Genomic DNA, 21,369 nt, shown 5'->3' on the forward strand with positions numbered 1-21,369 from the left:
ACAATACTGATATGAATATTCACTGGTAAGAAGGCATTTCTTTCTTTTAATTTTCCCACACAACCTCCCCCCTTCTATCCCTCAAGCAGTCCTACCATATTTCCCATTAAAACAGTGGCAGGTGCCATTAGTTTTTGTTTTTGATCTGTCCTGTGGGTTTTTGGAGGTTTGGAACATGTAAATCCTCAATAGATTTATAATCATTACAGTCTTTGGACATATTCAGGGACTTTTTAGCTTGACAAGGATAAAAGACTGAGATGGAGTAATTTTCTTCATGGCCACTTTTTCATACTTTTGATGAAAAAAAAAAAAAAAATATATATATATATATATATATATATATATATATATATATATCATATATATATATATATATATATATATATATATATATAATTAATAAAAAAAAGAATTCAATGTTTGAGCACCATATAAAGTTACAGACTAAATGATTGGCTAATTCTGTCATCCTTTACTCACCTTCATTTGTTCCAAACCTGTTTGATTTTCTTTCTCCTATGGGGGAAAAAAAAAAAAAGATATTTTGAAAAATGTACCTTTTAACTGTCCATATAATTAAAGCTAAATGAGTCCGATGTAGTTTTGGTTTCAAACATGTGCAAAAACAATGGAAACATTCTTGAAATATGTTCTTTTGTGTTCTACTAATGTGGTCTAATAAAATAATGTAAAAGTTATCATTTGAAAAAGCCTGTATACGTGGTGACCTGAAGACTGATACTTTCAGAAAATTAACTTTATTAGGCATCTGATAATGCTATATAAAAAGAAATTTGCAACCTTTTAATGAGGAAATTACTTTTGTACCCTGAAGTTGGAATGAGATGCCTCTGTCTTCCCTCTGCCTTCTTGTTGGGACTGCTTGGAGTCGTTCCATCAGCCAAAACACTAAGACCCCTTGCAGACAGTATGTGTTGTGCAGCTCTGATCTGGGCTATGACAGGGTACTCTAACAATATTAGTCTGTCGAACATGCTGGCCGAGCTGCCACTTTCAATTTGCTCGTGACCTCTTGGCCAAAAAATGGGGGAGAAGTGGCAGAATGCAGGACTGAAAGCTGGTATTATTTGTCTGACAGCTTCACTCATCTGGAAGTAATGCAAAATGCAATTCATATTTACACTCCATGACCTTGTGCTAGAGGAACAGAGCTATCTACATGCAGACCAATGAAGCAGATATATAAATAAATTTGTCAAAATGTTTCTTTCCTTATCATTATGGCAAGCTGAAGTTACGCACAAGGGCTATGACTGATGTGCTGGGTTGCTAACATTTAGGTCAAAGCTGTCATTACAGTGCATGACAGCAAAAGGAATTGACAAACCACCTTGAACAACAGGATAACATGGAATTGAAGAATAAAAGTAGGATATTAACTGGAAGTATTTTTTCTTGTTTGTTTCATATTTCTGCATGTCTATGCAATTTTTTTAACGTCATTTCTCTATGTTTCATACGTTCTGTAAAACCACATTTCAAAGTGCACCTGAGACCTTACCCAAACCATCCTGTTCACATCTAGTTCACAAATATTATTTAAATAAATACATTTGCTATAATTTAAAGAATTGTACACACAATTACTGCATGTGTTAAAGGTCTAGCACATTTCAAGGTTACTATTTCTTTCATTTTTAAATAGCTGTTTTGTTTTAGAATAGATGTGTTCTAAGGCTATTAAATGCATCTACATTCTGTCTTTTATTTTTGTAAGAATCCTGTTTCCAGGTACATGACCAAAACTTGCTGATATGACATTGTATTATACAAAACTGTCAAAAAGAGGAGAATATATACTTCTCTTGTGGTTATTTAATCTTTATTTCTTGCCTTTTTAACAGTGAAAAAACTATATAATCACTTAAAACATAAATAAGAACTAGTAACTCTCCTTATGAGACACAGTATTGAGGTTTTTAAGAAACTTTTAAGACATGATGGCATAACTGTACAAGTTAGCATTTACTAGACAGAATATATTATTTTCAGCTAGACTTAATTTTTCTGATGGATACTTTTTTTTTTTAAAGACATATAGAAACATATTTACTTTATTTATTATTGCACATATTTACTTATTTAAATCCACAGGCCTTGTCCCCTGCCTGCCCTTATAATCCCCTGGCATGTGTCTGTGACATCACATGTCTACTGGCTCCAAGTTCCCGTCCCCCTGCAACTGTCGTTAACTCTTCGAACAAATGAAAAATGACTGGGAGACTCATTGGCTCCCACCAATGACCTTGGGTATTATTAGAATGACCTCTCTTTGGCTTGACCAAAAAACCTTTTGATATCATTGCTGGAAGTTCAAGAAATGATGGCCTCACTGCTGTTGGGAAAAGCAGACGTGGAGGGGGAAGGGAAGAAAAGACCAGCTGAGCGGTTGATGTTGTGTAAAAGCATATCTCTTTCTCCAGTTGCCACCACATAAATACTTAATTAGGGGACACAACCTGAGTTATTGTGCTCACCATTGTCTTGACCCTCTTTAACGACGACAGGCAATATTTTGGTTTTACATTGCAATGGGATAAGAGGAAACATTACAGAGCAAAAGCCCTTTTGTTGATCTAGATTTGTGTCACAGCCATTGGCTTGACAGTACTTTGACTGTATCATGGTCAAGTGCAGCACAGGGAGGCGCATCAGTACACTGGTTCGAGCTAAAGCAGGAGATGTGGTTGTATTGGAATGGCAGTGTCAAAAAAAAAAAAAAAAAAAAAAAAAAAAAATTCCCACAGAGCAGCCGTTTCAGGAAGCTAGAGCCCATGTTTCACAGCCTCTGTGTGGCACAGATCCAGGGGGAATAACTGCAGGTCACCGACGGTGGGTGGAAGTCCTGCCCACGCAGCAGCACATGCACAGATGTTTTACAGCCTTGTGATACAGCAGACATATCAAAACCTGTGTGCTGGGGTAAGAAAAAGAATGAGGTGTGATAAGTGCCAATGGTTATTTGAAGCCTTCTAGGATCAAGGTTGTTATTTTCTTTCTAACAAGAATGTTATAAATGATATTGAAAATATATAAATTATATTTTAGACTATATTAAGAATTACCATATGGACATTGTCTATTAAACTAATGATAGAAATATCTTCAATGTGGTGCAAGAAAGAAAGAAAGAAAGAAAGAAAAAGAAAGAAAAGCTCAAGAAGGGGGTCCTAAAACTCTACTGACATTATTTCCTTACAAGTGCTTATAAAATTTTAATCAGGCAGGGTGCATTTCTCCTCAGATCTTAAAAAGACATGGGCAATGTGTTAAGAGGAACAAGATAGTAAAGCAAACTGATTATCTGATTACTATAAACCTAGACACATGTTAGGGCAATTAGCTACATCTCCCTTTTGAAAGTAAAATTACCCATCTGCATGCACACACACACACACACACACACACACACACACACACACACACACACACACACACACACACACACACACACACACACACACACACACACAAAGCTGTCGCTGGGACAGTACCCTTACAAAAGGTACACCTAACACCTACACCATAAAATATACATTTTAGTTCCTAAAAGGTACATATTTGTACCTGAAGTGTACTACCTTACAAAAAAAATAAAATAAATAAATAAATAAATAAATAAATCAGTGTCAGCTTTTGTACCTTTTGGTTTGGTTTGAGACTGTACAGATTATTATTATACAGAACATAGATAGATAGATAGATAGATAGATAGATAGATAGATAGATAGATAGATAGATAGATAGATAGATAGATAGATAGATATAACAAATATATAACTATCTATTATGTTTCTAATGTGGAAGCAAAGGCACAGTGTGATGATTTTGTCTTTGAGGTGAAATGGAAGAGTACAGGGAGAAAGAGAATGACTGATATATGAGGTTGTCCCTTGTCCCCTCTTCTGTCATTTGGAAATAAATCTGATGCCCTTTGGACTTTAACTCTGTACAAAAAGGGCAGTTTATTACAGGCTATGACGAGCAGAGGAGAGACAGGAGCATTGGGAAAATGACAAGTGGAATGAGAAACGCTGGATGTTTAGGAGAGAGACCGGAGAGGGCTGGAGATTACTTCAAATGATAGCTATAAGCATGGGATTCTTTGATGTAATCAGTTCTCTCAGTCCAAGGGCTTTCCATCATCACAATCTTGAGACGCAGATTGGGAGATGTTGGGGCCCCTATACATGAGATATCGCGTTTAGGAACTCGATTTTAGAAGCCCATCATCCCTTATTCTAGTAATATCGATCAAAAATGAGATATCCCAGCAGAATATTTTATGCTCACATGAACGACTGACGAGTTTGAGATATTTAGTGGCTATAGACTGTTTCGTATCACTCTCTGCGTTAGGCTACTCTCTCTTTCATGCATTGAAACGCAATTATAAAAACGAAGTCAATATGGTGCACCAAAGGTTGCAAGTCGAAGTCCGTTTTGTTTGGTTTATTCCAAAGGGTTCGAGGTACTTAAAAAGACAATTAATCCGACATTAGAATACCAATTAATTCTTAATAGTCACATTTTATTTATATAAATATTTCTTTGTAAGAAGGACAAAATTCAGCCACATAAAAAAATAATAATAATAGTAATAATAATAATAAATAACAGCTATGACAGTAGGATTTAGATTAGCCTGATACAAAGTAATATTTACATGAACATGCAGTTTAACATGTAAAAAAATATATTTTGCAATATGTGTAGGCAATGTAAAATTATGTTCCATTTTGGCACACACGATGAAATGTTGTTTCTCTCCCAGCTTTGATACCGTATCGCATTTTGTTTTATCTCAGCATATAAAATTGTACCGTATAATTTTCAGAATGTGTCAGAATGAGTGCTGCATCCTTTTTACATGAAGGTGTTTTACCGTGGGCAAACTTCACGTGTTCATCACGTGATCATCGCAGTGTAATAGTCATTTAAACAGGTCACACGCTGTCAGACAAATACCTGCATCCCCCTCAGGGAGAGTGTTTTTCATGCAGGTGGATCGCACTCCTCTAAAAAGACCAAAAATGGTTACATTTCCCTGTAGAAGAATTTACTTTGACATTTTACATAAATAAACAACCTCCATTCTGATTGTCAGTATTTGGAATTTATTGTTTTCATATTATGAAAACCAACACCCTTCAATACAGGCTTTATTTATTTTGCCTGCCTTGGACCTTTTGTGGCTTTTTGGAGAATGAATACGTTTCCACATTTTAAGTTTATTAGATCCGTTTCTGGGTTCTTTAAACATACATTCTTTTCATAAAAAAAAAAAAAAAAAAAAAAAAGCAGAACTAAAAAAGTTCTCTTAAGACGTCTGATTGATCTTATTTGGTTCTAATTGGGACCTTACCCCCTTCCCTCATTAAAGTTCATCGAATTTATCGCTTGTCTAGTTATTATTTCAAAATGTATTTTAAAATAGACAATTTTAAACATTTTGTCTCTCTGAAACTATCTAGCTCTCAAATTAAAACGCAAACACATGATTTATATTTGGGGTGGCTCGTGAAACCGTCGGAATACGTTTAAAGGGCAAAATGATCAGACTGGCTGCATGTATGTTTCCCCACCTCTTTACCTCCTTTTCTCCTTTCTTAATGCTTCCCAATTTGTCCTTTATTGAACCTTTGTCTTCAGTGCATCTGCTCGCAGTTAATTAAAATTTGAAGGGGTCACCGTTCTGACTTCGGGCTGCTTGCCGCCCTCCTTCCAGCAGCTTTCACATGAGCAAACTTCACAGGTGTAACTCTGTGGCTAACAGCTGTTCAGGGACACTTACAGCACCTTTAAGTACAAGTGATGAACACTAATGCTTCCCTTCTCTCTGGCAACAATTCAGACTGCCCTCAACCTCTGCCAGCATGACTGAGTGCATGCTCTCCATCTCACTATTTCACCTTGTTCATGGTTTTGTCTTGCTAATTTAAAACGCGGGACGTTACACCACCAAATTAGAAGGAAAAATAATTTAAATATCTATTTTTTTTCACAAACGAACATAATAGTCTTGGGAAAAAAAATAAATAAAAAATTCTTCCCCTTTTAACAGTTTCACCAAAAAGGCGGCGTTTGCTAACAGGGCAATAAATAGATCATATACATCATCATGTAGTCTATTGGCGTATATTGAAACAATTTGTTTTTAGGCCATGTGTCTTAAACTTTGATCTAATATTCTTTATTGTGTCTGCTACAAATTAGGTAGTGTAATCCACCACTTATCTGATGAGCATCAATTTAGGTTTATAATCAGATTTACTCAAAATAATTTTATGCAATCTCCCAACACTAGTCCCCCTTATATTTTTAATTAAACAGAAAATATAGAAGTAATAAGCCAGATTATTTTTTATTTAATAATTATAATAATAATTATACGTAGTAGTGTTGTTATTATTATTGCGTAATAACAATAGGTTTATAGCAATGTATTTTTGTTATAACGTAAATTAGCAATTTTGTCGATATAATATTATAGACTGCTAAATGTCTGAACTGAGGATCGCAATGCCTTGGATACATTTCATTTAAATACTTCTGCATGTTAGTGCATTTTAAAATTGGTCTTTGTACTCTCATTAACAAAGACGCAGACAAGCGCGGCTGTGTGTGACAAGATTGACGCAGCGCTTAGTAAACCAACCCCTTTATTTTTTTATTTTTATTTAGCAAATGACAACCATGACCAGGCCATGATTGTGTGAAATAATATTCTCTTCAAACCTTACATGCCTGCCTGAAACTAAATAGATGTCACATAATCTGAAATGGTAAATGCAGTAAGATAGTGGCATGTAATTACGACGACTTTATATGATGGAAAAAAAGTAAAACTTGAATAAACTTATTTAAATTGTAACTATATGTTATCATTATAAAAAAAACATAATCATCATTACCACCACCACCACCACCATCATCGTCATCATCTCTGCTATCAACATCATCACATTATCATAATCATAATCACAGCTTGTCTGGTCCTAATCTATGCCGAAGATGGCCTCTTTAGACTAATTTCTTGTCATTAACACTTTATTTAACACATTTTATTACCTCATCAGAAGTCATTCAGTTTGATATGTGTATATAATCCACAACATAATATTCACCAGGATACTCAAAGATATACCAGGGGGTGTTTTTAAAGTGCCCTGAAAATGATGGTGTCTTGCTGCCACTGCCATACCAAAACCATAGTAATTGAATCATCCCTTCAGTTATGTTTGATAGAGGAGTCAGAAATTTGTCTGGATAACAGAGGCAGCTTTGAAAGCAGTGATAGATACTATTGTCTAATCTTGACCCTCTATTAACATGGCTTCTCAGCATCTGGATCTTTTCATCCCCTCCCACCACCAAGGCAGAATGGCCAACCTATTTCTGTCAACACACCGAGCTCCACTGCTCTTATCCTTTCTTGGCCCAACTTTACCCCATCATCACAGAAAGGAAAAGGCATGTAACATCCTTTCCCCTCTCATCTGTCCTGCAAAACGATAATTTCCCCTCAATGGTTATTCAGCTTTTTCTGTTTTACTGTTCTGTAAAGTTTTTCCAATTTGGAATGGTAATGCAGCTAGCTGTATTCATTATTCATTAACACAGAATTTTTTTTTTTTTTTAGTTGTTAAATTCCTTTGTGCACATACCTACTGTTTATTCATAATCAGAACAATTAAACATATTTTAAAATAAAGACAAACAGAAAATTTTTCCTCATCCATGACCACTAAACAAATATTATTTGCATCATTTAATTGGAGATGAAAGCTCTGTAAAGAGAATGAGTGGGGAGGGAAAAAAGAGAAGGATGACCTTCTGGGTGACAGACATAGGTTGGAGGGTGGCATTTTATTGTGAGCCTCTCACTGAAAAGGAAGAAAAGGAGAGGACCAGTCAATTTAACGCAAGGACCAAGAGAGCAAGAGGGTTGCTAAGAGACGGGGGATGCTGCACAACTTCCATCGGGAGGCAGGCTCTGACCTTATGCAAATTCGGCTACCCAAATCTTTTGTGGCAAAGGCAGCAAATTCCCCTTGCCGTGTCACCAATACCTGGCATCAAGCCTTCCCTTTCAGGCCATTCTCTCACCAGAGAAAAGAGTCCGGCACAGTGGAAAAAGAAGATGATGAGCCTCTCTGACAGACAGTAAGAAAACATGCTTTTGTGATATTTTGCTGTTGGTTTTAATGTGGGGAATAGGGTGTGCATGGGAAATTTACAATACTTGCGTTCTGCACATTAGCCGTGCAGCATATGAAGCTTTCACAGTGAATGCATGCCTCTAAATGTCAGCTAGCCCCTAAGCCCCAGTAAGCGTCATGTCCAAGGCTAAAAGCACCCACTCCCATTACATTCTCAAATTGCATCTCTTCAAGCTCTCTAAAAGCTCTATGAAGGCACATTAATGTATCCAAGCAATCAGACATGTGCCAGGCTTAGGCAGGCATGCAATAATTTGTGACATGTTATTAGATCATATCAAAGCAGAGAAAGGGGAGTATGCAGAGTATTCATATAATTACCCGTGTATGGACTGAGAGTGGATGTCTGCCTCGTAGTCACTTCTGAATTATATGAATGCGTAATGCGCTTTAGTCTGAGACTATAAAATAAACTGAATTTTACTCTCTAGGCAGAGATGCCATTTCCATATGAAATACTGAGCTCAGCAACAGCTAAAATAAAGGTTGGAAATGAAAAAAAAGAAAAACAAAAGAAGTCTCATCTAAAGACATCTCGACCCAGTTAAGTGCCAAACTGTTATTCCTGCTATCCAATTGGTACTATTCAGTCAGTCTAGCTGAAACCAGCAGCTAATATAAAAGGTCATTACCTATCTTGATTACTTTTTTCTTGCTCAAAATAATATTCCAGGTTCAATACAAGTTAAGCTTAATTGACAGCATTTGTAGCATCATACTGATTATAAAAAAAAAAAAAAAAGAAGAAAAAAAAAAATCTTTAAAAAGCAAAAATGTTAGGGTGGACTCTTACACACGGTACAAACCCACTGAGTTATGGTAACATTTGCGTATTCAACAAAATGATTACAATATGTATTAGTACTATAAACTTACTCATTTTGAGTCCACAGAAAAGAGAGTATTTCTTAATATTAAAATAAGTTATAAATTCACTCAAATACTTTATGTAGTTAAAACAACTAAATTGTGTGAAACTATTAAAAACAAAAACCTGTATAACAGAACATTTAACAATAACAGATGTATTATAACATTGTGCAATAACACACAAAATAACTCTTAATTTCACAAATTTCTCTTCTTTAAAAGATGGAAGCAAATAAAAATCGGAAATAAAATCTGATGCAGCTCATTCAGTTTAAATTCTGCTATAATAATCCATTACTGAGTTTATGTAACTTTTGTCTATTAAGAACAATGAACTTTGAAGTATTTGAGTAAAATGATCTGTAACACTTTGGTTTAAGGACCAATTCTCGCTATTAATTAGTTGCTTAGTAGCATGCCTATACTGGCTGTAAAGCACATATTAATGCCTTATTCTGCATTACTGTATTTTAGATCCCTTAATCCACCCTGTACCTAAATTTAACAACTAACTTAGTAACTATTAATAAGCAGCAAATTAGGAGTTTGTCTAGAGAAAACTCTTAGTTAATAGTGAATATGTGTTCCCTATTCTAAAGTGTTACCAAATGATCTTGTTTCGTTTAGTAAACTTGACTTGCATTTTGCAGTGTACAATGGAACAAAATGAGGCCATTTTTTGAGGATTTAATAGCATAAATTTGAAGACATAACGACAAAATTATTAGATATAACCTAACTACACAGAAAACCTCACTAAGTGATTTTTAACATTTACAAGTTGGCCCCATTCACTTCTACTGTAAGTGTCTCGCTATATCCATATCAAAGACAAGATTAAAAAAAAATGTAGTAATAAATATTATGCCTCAATTACTGTTGACTGAGCTTAACTTTATATTGATCCCAGAATATAACTGTCATCTCATTATTTACATAAGTTCATTATTTTTGTAGACAATACTTGGTTCATATTTTTATATAAGCTGCACTGCCCTGAACATTCAATAAACAAGCATCAGAGGCAATTAGAAAGACTGCTGATTACCTTGCCTTGACACAAACATTCAATGCATCTGTGTCTGCCCTCAGGCCGACAACACTCTCTTTCTCTTTGTGTCTCTGTGCTTTTCTCTATTGCTTCCTTGATATCTGTGCATCTCCACTGGGCTTTCTTACATCAGTCTTTATAATCTGTTTGAGCAGTAGCATTGAGGTTCAGGGGTTACCTCTGACACTTCTCTCCAACAGGCAAACAAGCAACACCACATCTACCTGCTAAGACCTTGCAAACCAACAAGGCCCCAGAGACAACTCAAGACAGCTGACAAAGGAGGAGGCTGAGTCTGAGAAACATCTTCGCAAGGAAAGGTTGATACTGTACTGCATGCTATTCTATGAAATGCAATGATCACACATCAAACTAGCTACATGTATGAGGCACAAGAACAAGGGATGAAAGAGAGAGAAAGTGAAAGAGGAATAAGCGAAAGGAAAACAGAGAAACAGCGAGAGATTGGAGGAGATCTTGTAAAATAATGACAGTCAGAGGAACAGAGGGCCAGAGGGGTTACAACCTTTTGAGAAGGCTGTATCGGGTTGTATCAGGTCATCTGAAGTGGTCACTGATAATGCCTTTCACACATGCTTCATTTGATACCTTTTGCTGGTTGAGAGAGTGGCTTAATCAATACCTGCAGTGGATCAGTGCTCTGGGGTTACTATATGGCCAGCTCGCCACCGGCTCAGCAACATTGAAGAGCCAGCTAATTGAGCTTTGTCATTTCAACAGGTCAACCTGAAAATAGCACATCCATTCATCAACCTTTATCTGTGGCAGAGACCTATCTTTCCACAGTTGTTCTCTCTGCATCTGCTTCTTTCTACCGTGATGTTTCATCGATCTCATCATATATCACTCCCGCCATCAAAGGAATTATTGGGCTGAATCTTCAAATGACTTCTCCAACTCCAGTGTCAAATCATCCTGTAATGATGTGTTTGTCCATTCAAAAGCTACAAATAAATGTGTACCGAGGAGGAGATTTAAAAGAGTTGTGTAATGTAATGAATACATTAAGCGCTTTAAACAAAAAAAATTAAAAAAAAGCAAATGAACAACATCAATTAAGAAAAAATTAAGTCAAGTCAAGTCATCTTTATTTATATAGCGCTTTAAACAAAAAAGATTGCGTCAAAGCAACTGAACAACATTAATTAGGAAAACAGTGTGTCAATAATACAAAATGACAGTTAAAGGCAGTTCATCATTGAATTCAGTGATGTCATCATGCAGCTCAGTTCAAAATGGTATCTGTGCAATAATTTGCAGTCAAGTCAACGATATCGCTGTAAATTAAGTGTCCCCAACTAAGCAAGCCAGAGGCGACAGCGGCAAGGAACCAAAGACTCCATCAGTGAGAGAATGGAGAAAAAAACCTTGGGAGAAACCAGGCTCAGTCGGGGGGCCAGTTCTCCTCTGACCAGACGAAACCAGCAGTTCAATTCCAGGCTGCAGCAAAGTCAGGTTGTGCAGAAGAATCATTCGTTTCCTGTGGTCTTGTCCCGGTGGTCCTCTGAGACAAGGTCTTTACAGGGGATCTGTCTCTGGGGCTCTAGTCCTGGTCTCCGCTGTCTTTCAGGGCTGTAGAGGTCCTTTCTAGGTGCTGATCCACCATCCGGGCTGGATACATACTGGATCCGGGTGACTGCAGTGACCATCTGACTTGGATACAGACTGGATCTGGTGGCCACGGTGACCTCGGAATAAGAGAGAAACAGACTAATATGAGCGTAGAGTGCCATTCTTCTTACAATGTAGCAAGTACATCGGGTGTTATGGGAAGTGTTCCCGGTTCCGATTTACCTAATTAATGCACCCTAAAAATAATTTAACGGATTTGGATATTAGAAGCGTATTAGTATGTTATGTGTAAGCCAGGTTAAAGAGATGGGTCTTTAATCTAGATTTAAACTGCAAGAGTGTGTCTGCCTCCCGAACAATGTTAGGTTGGTTAACAACTAGATAGATAGATAGATAGATAGATAGATAGATAGATAGATAGATAGATAGATAGATAGATAGATAGATAGATAGATAGATAGATAGATAGATAGATAGATTATTATTATTATCATTATATTTATTTATTTATTGAAGTATTATATCTTTGCAAACAACAGGTCAGTCCTTTAAAGCACCGCTCCACTTGATTGGACAATCCAGGCATGAAAGCAGAAAATGAAATATAGTCACTCTGAGTGTGTCTTCTTTAGATCGATTGCCCATGATCACAGTAATCCATATTTGCAGTTTGCACAGCTATATTTTTCTTTCACCCATTGGCATTGTGTGTGTGTGTGTGTGTGTGTGTGTGTGTGTGTGTGTGTGTGTGTGTGTGTGTGTGTGTGTGTGTGTGTGTGTGGAGGGGGATCATCTGAAGCTAACTCTGTCAGTACTGCTCACAGTGGTCAAAGGAAGTGTAATAGCACTTCTCTGATTCCACAATGATATCAAATAATCTAGTGCATTCACTTACACTGTCATGTTTATTTAACCTGCTGAGGGGACAGAGCAGGAGGTACAGTGTCCCTGCTGCTAGGAACACACACATTACACATTGCCGTTGTATATTGCCATTGATTACCCCCACCCAGTCGCTCACAGGCCATAATTTAACACAGCAGGCACAGGACTTAATACTCTGAATTCAAACATCATCTATACTTCAAGAGACACAAAAACAATTGACACTTAGAAAAAGTGCAGCACCTTTCTTAATGGCATCTGAGGCTGGTTGGTTGCTCCCCTCCTTTCTTGCTTCATGCCTGATTTCCAGTTTCATCCAAGCTTGTGCTGCCACACTTCTGTAAAGCAAACAAGGCTTCTATGGGAGGTTGTTTAATTTTTGTAAAGCTCTGCTTCTATAGTGAAATGCTCAGTGATGCCAGCACATAATAGTCAGTAAGGAGCAAATGTTAAAAAGAGCTCATGTTTGTACTGACACCTGCCTCAAGTGGTTAATGATAATAGCAGAGATCAGCAATAATCACACAGTAGGTGAAATAGATGGTGCTAACATTTGCTACAATTTACATTTGTAATTTATGAGGATGAAAATTTTGCAAGCATTTATATATATATATATTTTTTAAAAACACTCTTCCAAATTTTTAAGTTAGCTGCCGGTTCAAAACATAGCTTTCACAGATTTAGCTCAAAACTGCAGGCCTCTAGTTTCATTAATATCATCCAAGAACAAAGGCTTGTTTTACTCGATGTCAGACAGTGGGAGCACACTGTACACAAGCTGAAATGAATCCGTTCACTTGGTCTGAACAGAATCACCGATTGACAAGTTTTGCCAATTTCCACAATTTGTGTTTTGCTGGAATCAAGAATGATGCAAAATGTGATTTATGTACATATATTTCATTTTCTGATAAAGAAAAACAAAGGCATTCTCATTATCTTCTCCAAACATCAAAACAGTCACCTTTTATTATTTTGCTTATTATTCCTTACAAACTGTCTGACTGATACGATACAAACTAGAAAGCAGAAATGCTATAAAGTGTGCATAGGGATCAACTTGCTTTTCATTTTCGGTTCAATCCCAGATGCCTATGTTTCGTTGATCATTAACAGGCTCACTATCAGTGAGATAAAAACACAAGAGAGTACAAAATTTGCCACTTAAGTTCAGTTGCTGCATATCAATGTCCATGAAAAAATAGCCTGGGTCATGTTTGACCACTGGCAGCAGCTATTTGCTTTTCACTATCGCCAGTGGGAGTAATGTGTTGGCAAGAGTGTTTCGTTCTGAAAACACAGCCAAGGGCACTGTGGATAACCTCTGACACAGCTAGTCAAATGAAAGGGAAAAGCTTGACATAGCAAGCAGCTTGAAATTATACAAATATTTGAAAGGTGAACTGCGCTTGCAGAATGGCATGCAAAGGCATTTTAGCATGCAAAAGAAAAGCTTCTGCAAGTTGAGTTGTTTTAATAGTCTTTGGTGTTTTTATGAGTCGCTTTTAAATGTGAGCATACTTAGCTTAAGGTTAGTGTGTTGTATAACAGTCATTGACACATTGCAATATCCAGAGGTTGATGTGGTCCAGTATCCATGCACTCTGAAAGGAAAATCTGTGATCAATCATCCCTTTTTTAATTAGCTCATAGAAAGATCACACAAAATGCACCAGAATGTTCAAATAGGCGCCCCTCCACGTGGTGCCCACAAATTCAGGCAACGATCAAACCTGCATGTTTGAAACAAAGTGATTTGAAGTCAGGCTAGCTGCTATGCAGATCCTTTTTTTTTTTTTTTTTTTTTCGCCTAAAGCTGAAATGAGCATCAGTGGGGATTAATATGCATTAATTAAATTGACTGTGTTGCCTTTAATGAGGAGGAAAGGATTTGATGTTAATGCTGGTGATCTCATGGAGGCTTCAATCCACTTAATTAACTGTGTTTTCTCAACAAACCAAAATAATCAATGAAAAAGATTTCATTACTACTAACTTATTAGTACCAGTCTCAATGCCACATGCTATTAAAATAATATGGTTTTCAGAAGAAGGTTCATTTATTGAAATAACTTTATTAGTCTTCTTATCCCATCAAGCTGTCCTAAAGATTATGTTACTGACCTTCGATTCTGTTATTGATGAGCAAGCAACTTTGTTTTTCTTTTTTTTTTTCATAATTTCATAAAGTTGATGTATAATTGCATTAAAGGGAAGAATTGAAGCAAAATAAATAGACATGGTGGATACAAGCCTCTACTAGTTCCATCTTATTCTCCATTAGCAGTAGTCCATATAATCTTTTTTTTTTTCAAGACATGCTCATGAAATACATGTCTGAACAAATACATGTCTGTGAGGTATATACAGATAAAGAGAGAATCTATTTTTGCTTTCTTGGTGGCACTGCAAGTAGGTGCAACCTAATGACTATATTTCATGAAGCAATGACATGGATAGTAAGTGATGGAATCGATGAGTTCATTCAGTGAAGGATTTATCAGACTGATTAAAATCGGTGACTCCGGTTGGTTACAGTGTTTTTAAACAATTAAGGAGCTGACTCATGTGAGTCATTTGTTTGTGTATTGGACTACACAGATCGAGCTGTAATTGTCAAGTCAGAAAATAGCCGTCAAGTTAGAAATAGCCTATAAATAGTTATGTTTTGCCCACCAAAGAACTTATATAAAAAATATGAGTTCTTACATTGAGTTAGCACAGCATGGGCACACCAGTAACAATTGGTTAAGCCCCCTTCCAAGGGCCACTATAACTACAACTGTCATTCATTTTTTTTCAAAGCAACATATAAATCTCAGGTACTGTGTGTTTATGTTGCAGTGACAGATTGTTTGGAATGACGTTTGAAAGTGTCCGTTGTAATTCAAGAGTGTTCAGTCATGTGACAAATTCGTTTGAGACAAATTATCTTTCTCTATCCACCTTTTTCTGCAACGAGGAAGTAAGCCTATGGGTGAGACTTCCGATTCATTAGCCGCTATGGGCAAATAACGAGGAGAATTACAACGTGCAGTAAACGGTAAAACTGTTTGCACTACAAACCAGTGTGTTCATAATTAACATAATACATTAAAATAATATGATAAGACACACCAGCGTTCAACATCAAGCAGCAAAACGAACTGTTTTGTTCAGCTAAAAATAGCTGGATGGAGTGGACACAGATGAGACTGGAAGCCAGACCCATAGAATTTAAAAATGGCCGTGCCCATTTCTACGACAAGAAAGAGGTGGATAAATATATTAGAGACCTCCTTGATTAACACCTACCTTCATCCAGGTAATCCAGCTCAATTTGTTGACAGTTCTCGTGTTTTGACATTTTCTATATTATGTATGCTTAAAGTTTTTCTTGAATTTTGCCTTTCCTCATTTGTTTTCCTTATTGCTGTCTAATAGGTAGCCTAGCCTACCTCGTGTACTTGTATTAAAATTATTCAGAAAGAAGCACAAATTAATTATAGTTCAGTTTTCCTTTAAGTAGAACATTTTTGCCTTGTCTGTTCACACCAAGAAACATAGGCCTACTACTACTACTACTATGGCCGTTCATGTCGAGTACGACGAACTGCTTCCCGTTTTGAGCGTCTCTCTTCCAGAAATGATTTGTAAGCCTCCTGAGAAACCCTGCGGTCGTTTTTAATTTCTGCGTGCCAGTTGGGTCTGTCATTTGCAAGTGCCTCCCAGTTGTCCAAGTTGATGGAGAAGGCCTGAAGATCCCTCTTAATGACGTCTTTAAAATGTAGATGGGGGGCGACCATGTTTGCCAGCTCGCCATATAACAAGATTTTTGGGAGGCGGGTGTCATTCATTCGATAAATATGCCCAGTCCAGCGGAGGTGGTGTTCACGAAGGATGGTGTACAGGTCACTGGAACCAGTTCTCTCAAGTATGACAGAGTTTGGCACATGGTCCTTCCAGCATACACCCAGTATGGAGCGAAGGCAGCGAAAATGGAAGGCGTTGAGGCGATGTTCGTGCCTCCTGTATGTTGTCCATGACTCGCTTGTATATAGTAAGGTGCTAAGTACACATGCATGGTATACACGGACTTCGAGGAGCAATGAGAGTTACTTGTTGTGCCAGACACACTTGCTCAGTTTTCCAAACATTGATGATGCCCTCCCAATGCGCATGTCAAGCTCTGCATCAAGGTTATTGTTGTTTGATACTTTGGAGCCCAGGTAGGTGAATTTGTCTACCACAGATAGACATATGTTGTTAATGTATAATGTAGGGTTCAAGGTTGCAGGTTGGGCAAGGATAACTGTCTTTTTATGACTAATCTGCAAACCAAACTCTAGACATGCGACAAAGACAAAGATGAGCAGAGTAGTTGTAGATCTGCCTCTGAGTGGGCAACAAAGGCAGCATCATCAGCATAAAGCAGCTCACGTACCAGAACGTACTTTACTCTTCGCCCGCAGCCTGGCCAGATTGAACAGTTTTCCTGAGCTGCGGGTGTGTAGAAGGATACCTGAGTCATCAGGGAAGGCACGGCGTAGTAAGGCAGAGAAGAAAATTCCAAAGAGGGTAGGAGCAAGGACACATCCCTGTTCTACCCCACACCTTATCTGGAACTCTTCAGAGCAAGTGCCTTCAGACTGTACGGTTGCCTTCATGCCCTCATGAAACTCATTAACCACCTTCAGTAACTTTGGAGGGCAGCCAAGTCTTTGTAGGATGAGGAAAATCCAGATCAACTAACGTAGTCAAAGGCCTTGGTCAAGTCAACAAACACCAAGAACAGAGGTTTATGCTGTTCGATACACTTTTCCTGTAGTTGACGAACACAGAACACCATGTCTGCTATGGAGCGGCCAGCACGAAACCCACACTGGCTTTCAGGGAGGATACGGTCAGCAAGAATTTGTAGACGTGGTAGAATAGTACGAGCAAATATCTTGCCAGCAAGACTGAGCAGAGATATTCCTCTGAAGTTGTTACAGTCTGCACGGTCCCCCTTGTTCTTGTAAATGGTGATGATGTTGGCATCTCTAAGGACATCTGGGAGATATCCACTGTTCCAGCACATCACAACCAGATGATGTAGGACAGAGGCAAGAACATCACCACCTGCCTTATAAGCCTCAGGGGGGAGGCCGTCAGCTCCGGGAGACTTGTTATTTTTCAGTGCTTTAATTGCAGATTTGACTTCCTCAATGGTAATATCTGCATCCAGATCAGACATAGGGGAGAGTTCAGGAACAGCAGCAGTTATTGCCAGTGTGTCAGCTGTGACAGGCTGAGCTACAGTAGTCTATTTATTGAACTATGATGTGTTTATTCTGCGTGGTGTTGTAAACACTTGATTGCCAATGCTTTTATGGTTCATAATAGGCTACTACTACTACTACTACAACTACTACTAATACCACAAAAAAAAAAAAAAAAAAAAAAAAAACTAGTTAGAATGAATTTTAAAACTCGATGGTGTTTTTATCGGAAGCAGGTTTATTTCATGTAAACAGTATTAGATTGCATCTTTTTAACCAGAATGGATCTTTAGAATGTGTCCGCTTCCACCGCTACTTTATTACAAGAGTATGATCCAGGGACAATGATTTAAAATAATAATCATTTAAAAATTTATTTAGAGATAATATAATAATGTTGTGCAGTCCATAACAGCCTACTATAGACACAGCCAGTTTTACTCACTGAAATATTTATTTGTCATAAAATTATCACTTTATAATTGTATTTGAATCTTACACACATGATATACAGATAATGTAGAGTCCTGCATTAATTTGAGTTAAGACGGCTATTATGGGAGTGGCTTGATGGTCAACATGATCTTGACCCTTAAGAAACTTTCATTAATGCTGTCACGTAACAAATCTGTATAAATATAAAATTAAATTAATAGCTAATTGGTACATTGAAATAAAAATGTAAAGACTGTACAAACATTATAAATCGCAAATCTAAATAATTGGGAATAATATATATAAAAAAAAATAAACAAAAGTGCACATTTTATTTATCTATTATAACATTTATGAATTTTCATTCGCTTGGCTGTTTTCTTATAAAAGTTTTTCGTCTGTCTTTTTTAATTATATGATGTCATTACGTTGCCGCCTTGCCGCCAGCCAATCGCTGCATTGCTGATCATGGTTCCAATCAAGATACATAGCCCCTTTTAAACCAACCCATGAAAGTGCAATTATCTCAGATAGGCTAACTCAATCCAGTCATACTAATCATCAACAACAGGTGCGTTCGAAGAACCGAAATTAGCCAGATCCTGATTAGACACTCTTCACGCTTTACATGTTACCCTTGGGAGATATGAAAGTGAAAGTCGTGACATTTTTCAAGTATGGTAACCCATACTCGAAATTGGTGCTCTGCATTTATCCCATCCAAGTGCACACACACAGCAGTGAGAAGTGAACACACCGTGAACACACACCCTATATATCCAGCGCCCGGGGAGCAACTGGGGGTTCAGTGCCTTGCTCAAGGGCACTTCAGCCATGGGTATTGAGGGTGGAAGAGAGCGCTGTTCCTTCACTCCCTCCCACTTACAATTCCTGCCAGCACCGAGACTCGAACCTGCGACCTTCTGGTTACAAGTCCAAATCTCTAACCGTTAGGCCACAGCTGCCCCCATCAGGAAACACGGTGTTAGCTTTCACTGTTATTGATGATACTCAGCTCTATATTTCTTCGCAGCCCGGCGAAACGTACCAATTTGAAAAACTAGCGGAATGCAAAGTCGATATAAAAAACTGTAAGACGAGTAATTTCTCATTGCTAAATTCTGAAAAAACAGAGGTGTTAATTATAGGACCTAAAACCTCCGCATGTAATAACCTATAAGAATTAATAACTTTCTAAGACTTGATGGCTGCTGTCAATTCTTCGTCATCAGTTAGGAACCTAGGTGTGCTATTTGATAGCAATCTTTCCTTAAAAGCCACGTTTCTAGCATTTGTAAAACTGCATTTTTCCATCTCAAAAATATATCTAAATTATGACTTATGCTCTCAATGTAAAATGCAGAAATGTTAATCCATGCGTTTATGACCTAAAGGTTAGATTACTGTAATGCTTTATTGGGTGGTTGTTCTGCATGCTTGATAAACAAACTCCAGCTGGTCCAAAGCGCAGCAGCTAGAGTTCTTACTAGAACCAGGAAGTATGACCATATTAGCCCGGTTCTGTCAACACTGCACGGGCTCCCTATTAAACACTGTAAAGAGATTTTAAAATCTTGTTTATTACTTACAAAGCCCTGAATGGTTTAGCACCTTAGCATTTGAACAAGCTCTTGATACATTATAGTCCTCCACGTCCACTGCTTTATCAAAACTCCCATAACACCATCTACGCTAATATTAGTCTGTTTCTCTCTTATTCTGAGGTCACCGTAGCCACCAGATCCAGTCTGTAACCAGGTCAGATGGTCACTGCAGTCACCCGGATCCAGTACGTATCCAGCCCAGATGGTGGATCAGCACCTAGAAAGGACCTCTACAGCCCTGAAAGACAGCGAAGACCAGGACAACTACATGAGCCCCAGATACAGATCCATGTAAAGACCTTGTCTCAGCAACAACTGAGACAAGACCACAGGAACCAGTTTACCAATCTTCACAATCCAACCTTACACCAACATAGAATTGAACTGCTGGTTTCGTCTGGCCAGAGGAGAACTGGCCCCCCGACTGAGCCTGGTTTCTCCCAAGGTTTTTCTCAATCATGTCACTGATGGAGTTTTGGTTCCTTGCCGCTGTCGCCTCTGGCTTGCTTAGTTGGGGACACTTCATTTCCAGTGATATCGTTGACTTGACTGCAAAGATACTATTTAACTGAGCTGGATGATGACATCACTGAATTCAATGATGAACTGCCTTTAACTGAAAAATCTGTGTTTACTATTGTCATTTTGAATTATTGACACACTATTTTCCTAATTAATGTTGTTCAGTTGCTTTAACACGATCTGTATTGTTAAAAGCACTATATAAATAAAGGTGATTTGACTTGATAAGCGTGATGATATCATCTTGGATGTGACATTTCATCTCGGATGTAATAAGTGACGTACAAAGAACAGGCCCCTGGTTTTACATAAGCCAGCTCAGTCATTTACTGTCAACCAGGGGGCTGTTTCATAAAACAAGTTTACCAAATAAGCCAGGCTTATTTCAGTTAGTCTGACTTATTTTCACTTGATTTGGTTTCATAAAGCAAAATTACCATAGCTCAAGCTCAGTCACTGTGGCAACTTATGCTGGGAAACTAACCTGAGTTGCGTTTCCCAAAAGCATCGTTAGCCAACTATGGTCACAAGTTCTGTCGTTACCAACATAGTTCAACGATTCAGTCTTTCCCGAAACTACAGGGGCCTGTACCATGAAGCCAGATTAGCTGGCTAGCCAGGTAAGTTTCAGTTCAGTTTGTACCAATCCTGGGTTTTAGGTACCATGAAAGTGGCTTGGCTTTTAGCAGCGTTCATTGCCATAGTAACTTAAACTCCACGGCTAACCTGCTCCAGGGCAGGTTATGTTCTGGGTTAGAGATCTCAAATTGAAGTTTGACCAATCAGATGTGAGCAAAGTGACACATGTCGGACACAAAAAGTCACTCCCCCAGTTTCTCTTGCTCCAAATTAAAGGTTACTAATACTAAAAAAAAAAAAAAAAAAAAAAAAAAAAAAAAAAAACAGACACAAAATGTCTG

Source organism: Cyprinus carpio, chromosome A18, assembly GCF_018340385.1.
Source record: "Cyprinus carpio isolate SPL01 chromosome A18, ASM1834038v1, whole genome shotgun sequence".
In the NCBI taxonomy this organism is placed as follows: Eukaryota; Metazoa; Chordata; class Actinopteri; order Cypriniformes; family Cyprinidae; genus Cyprinus; species Cyprinus carpio.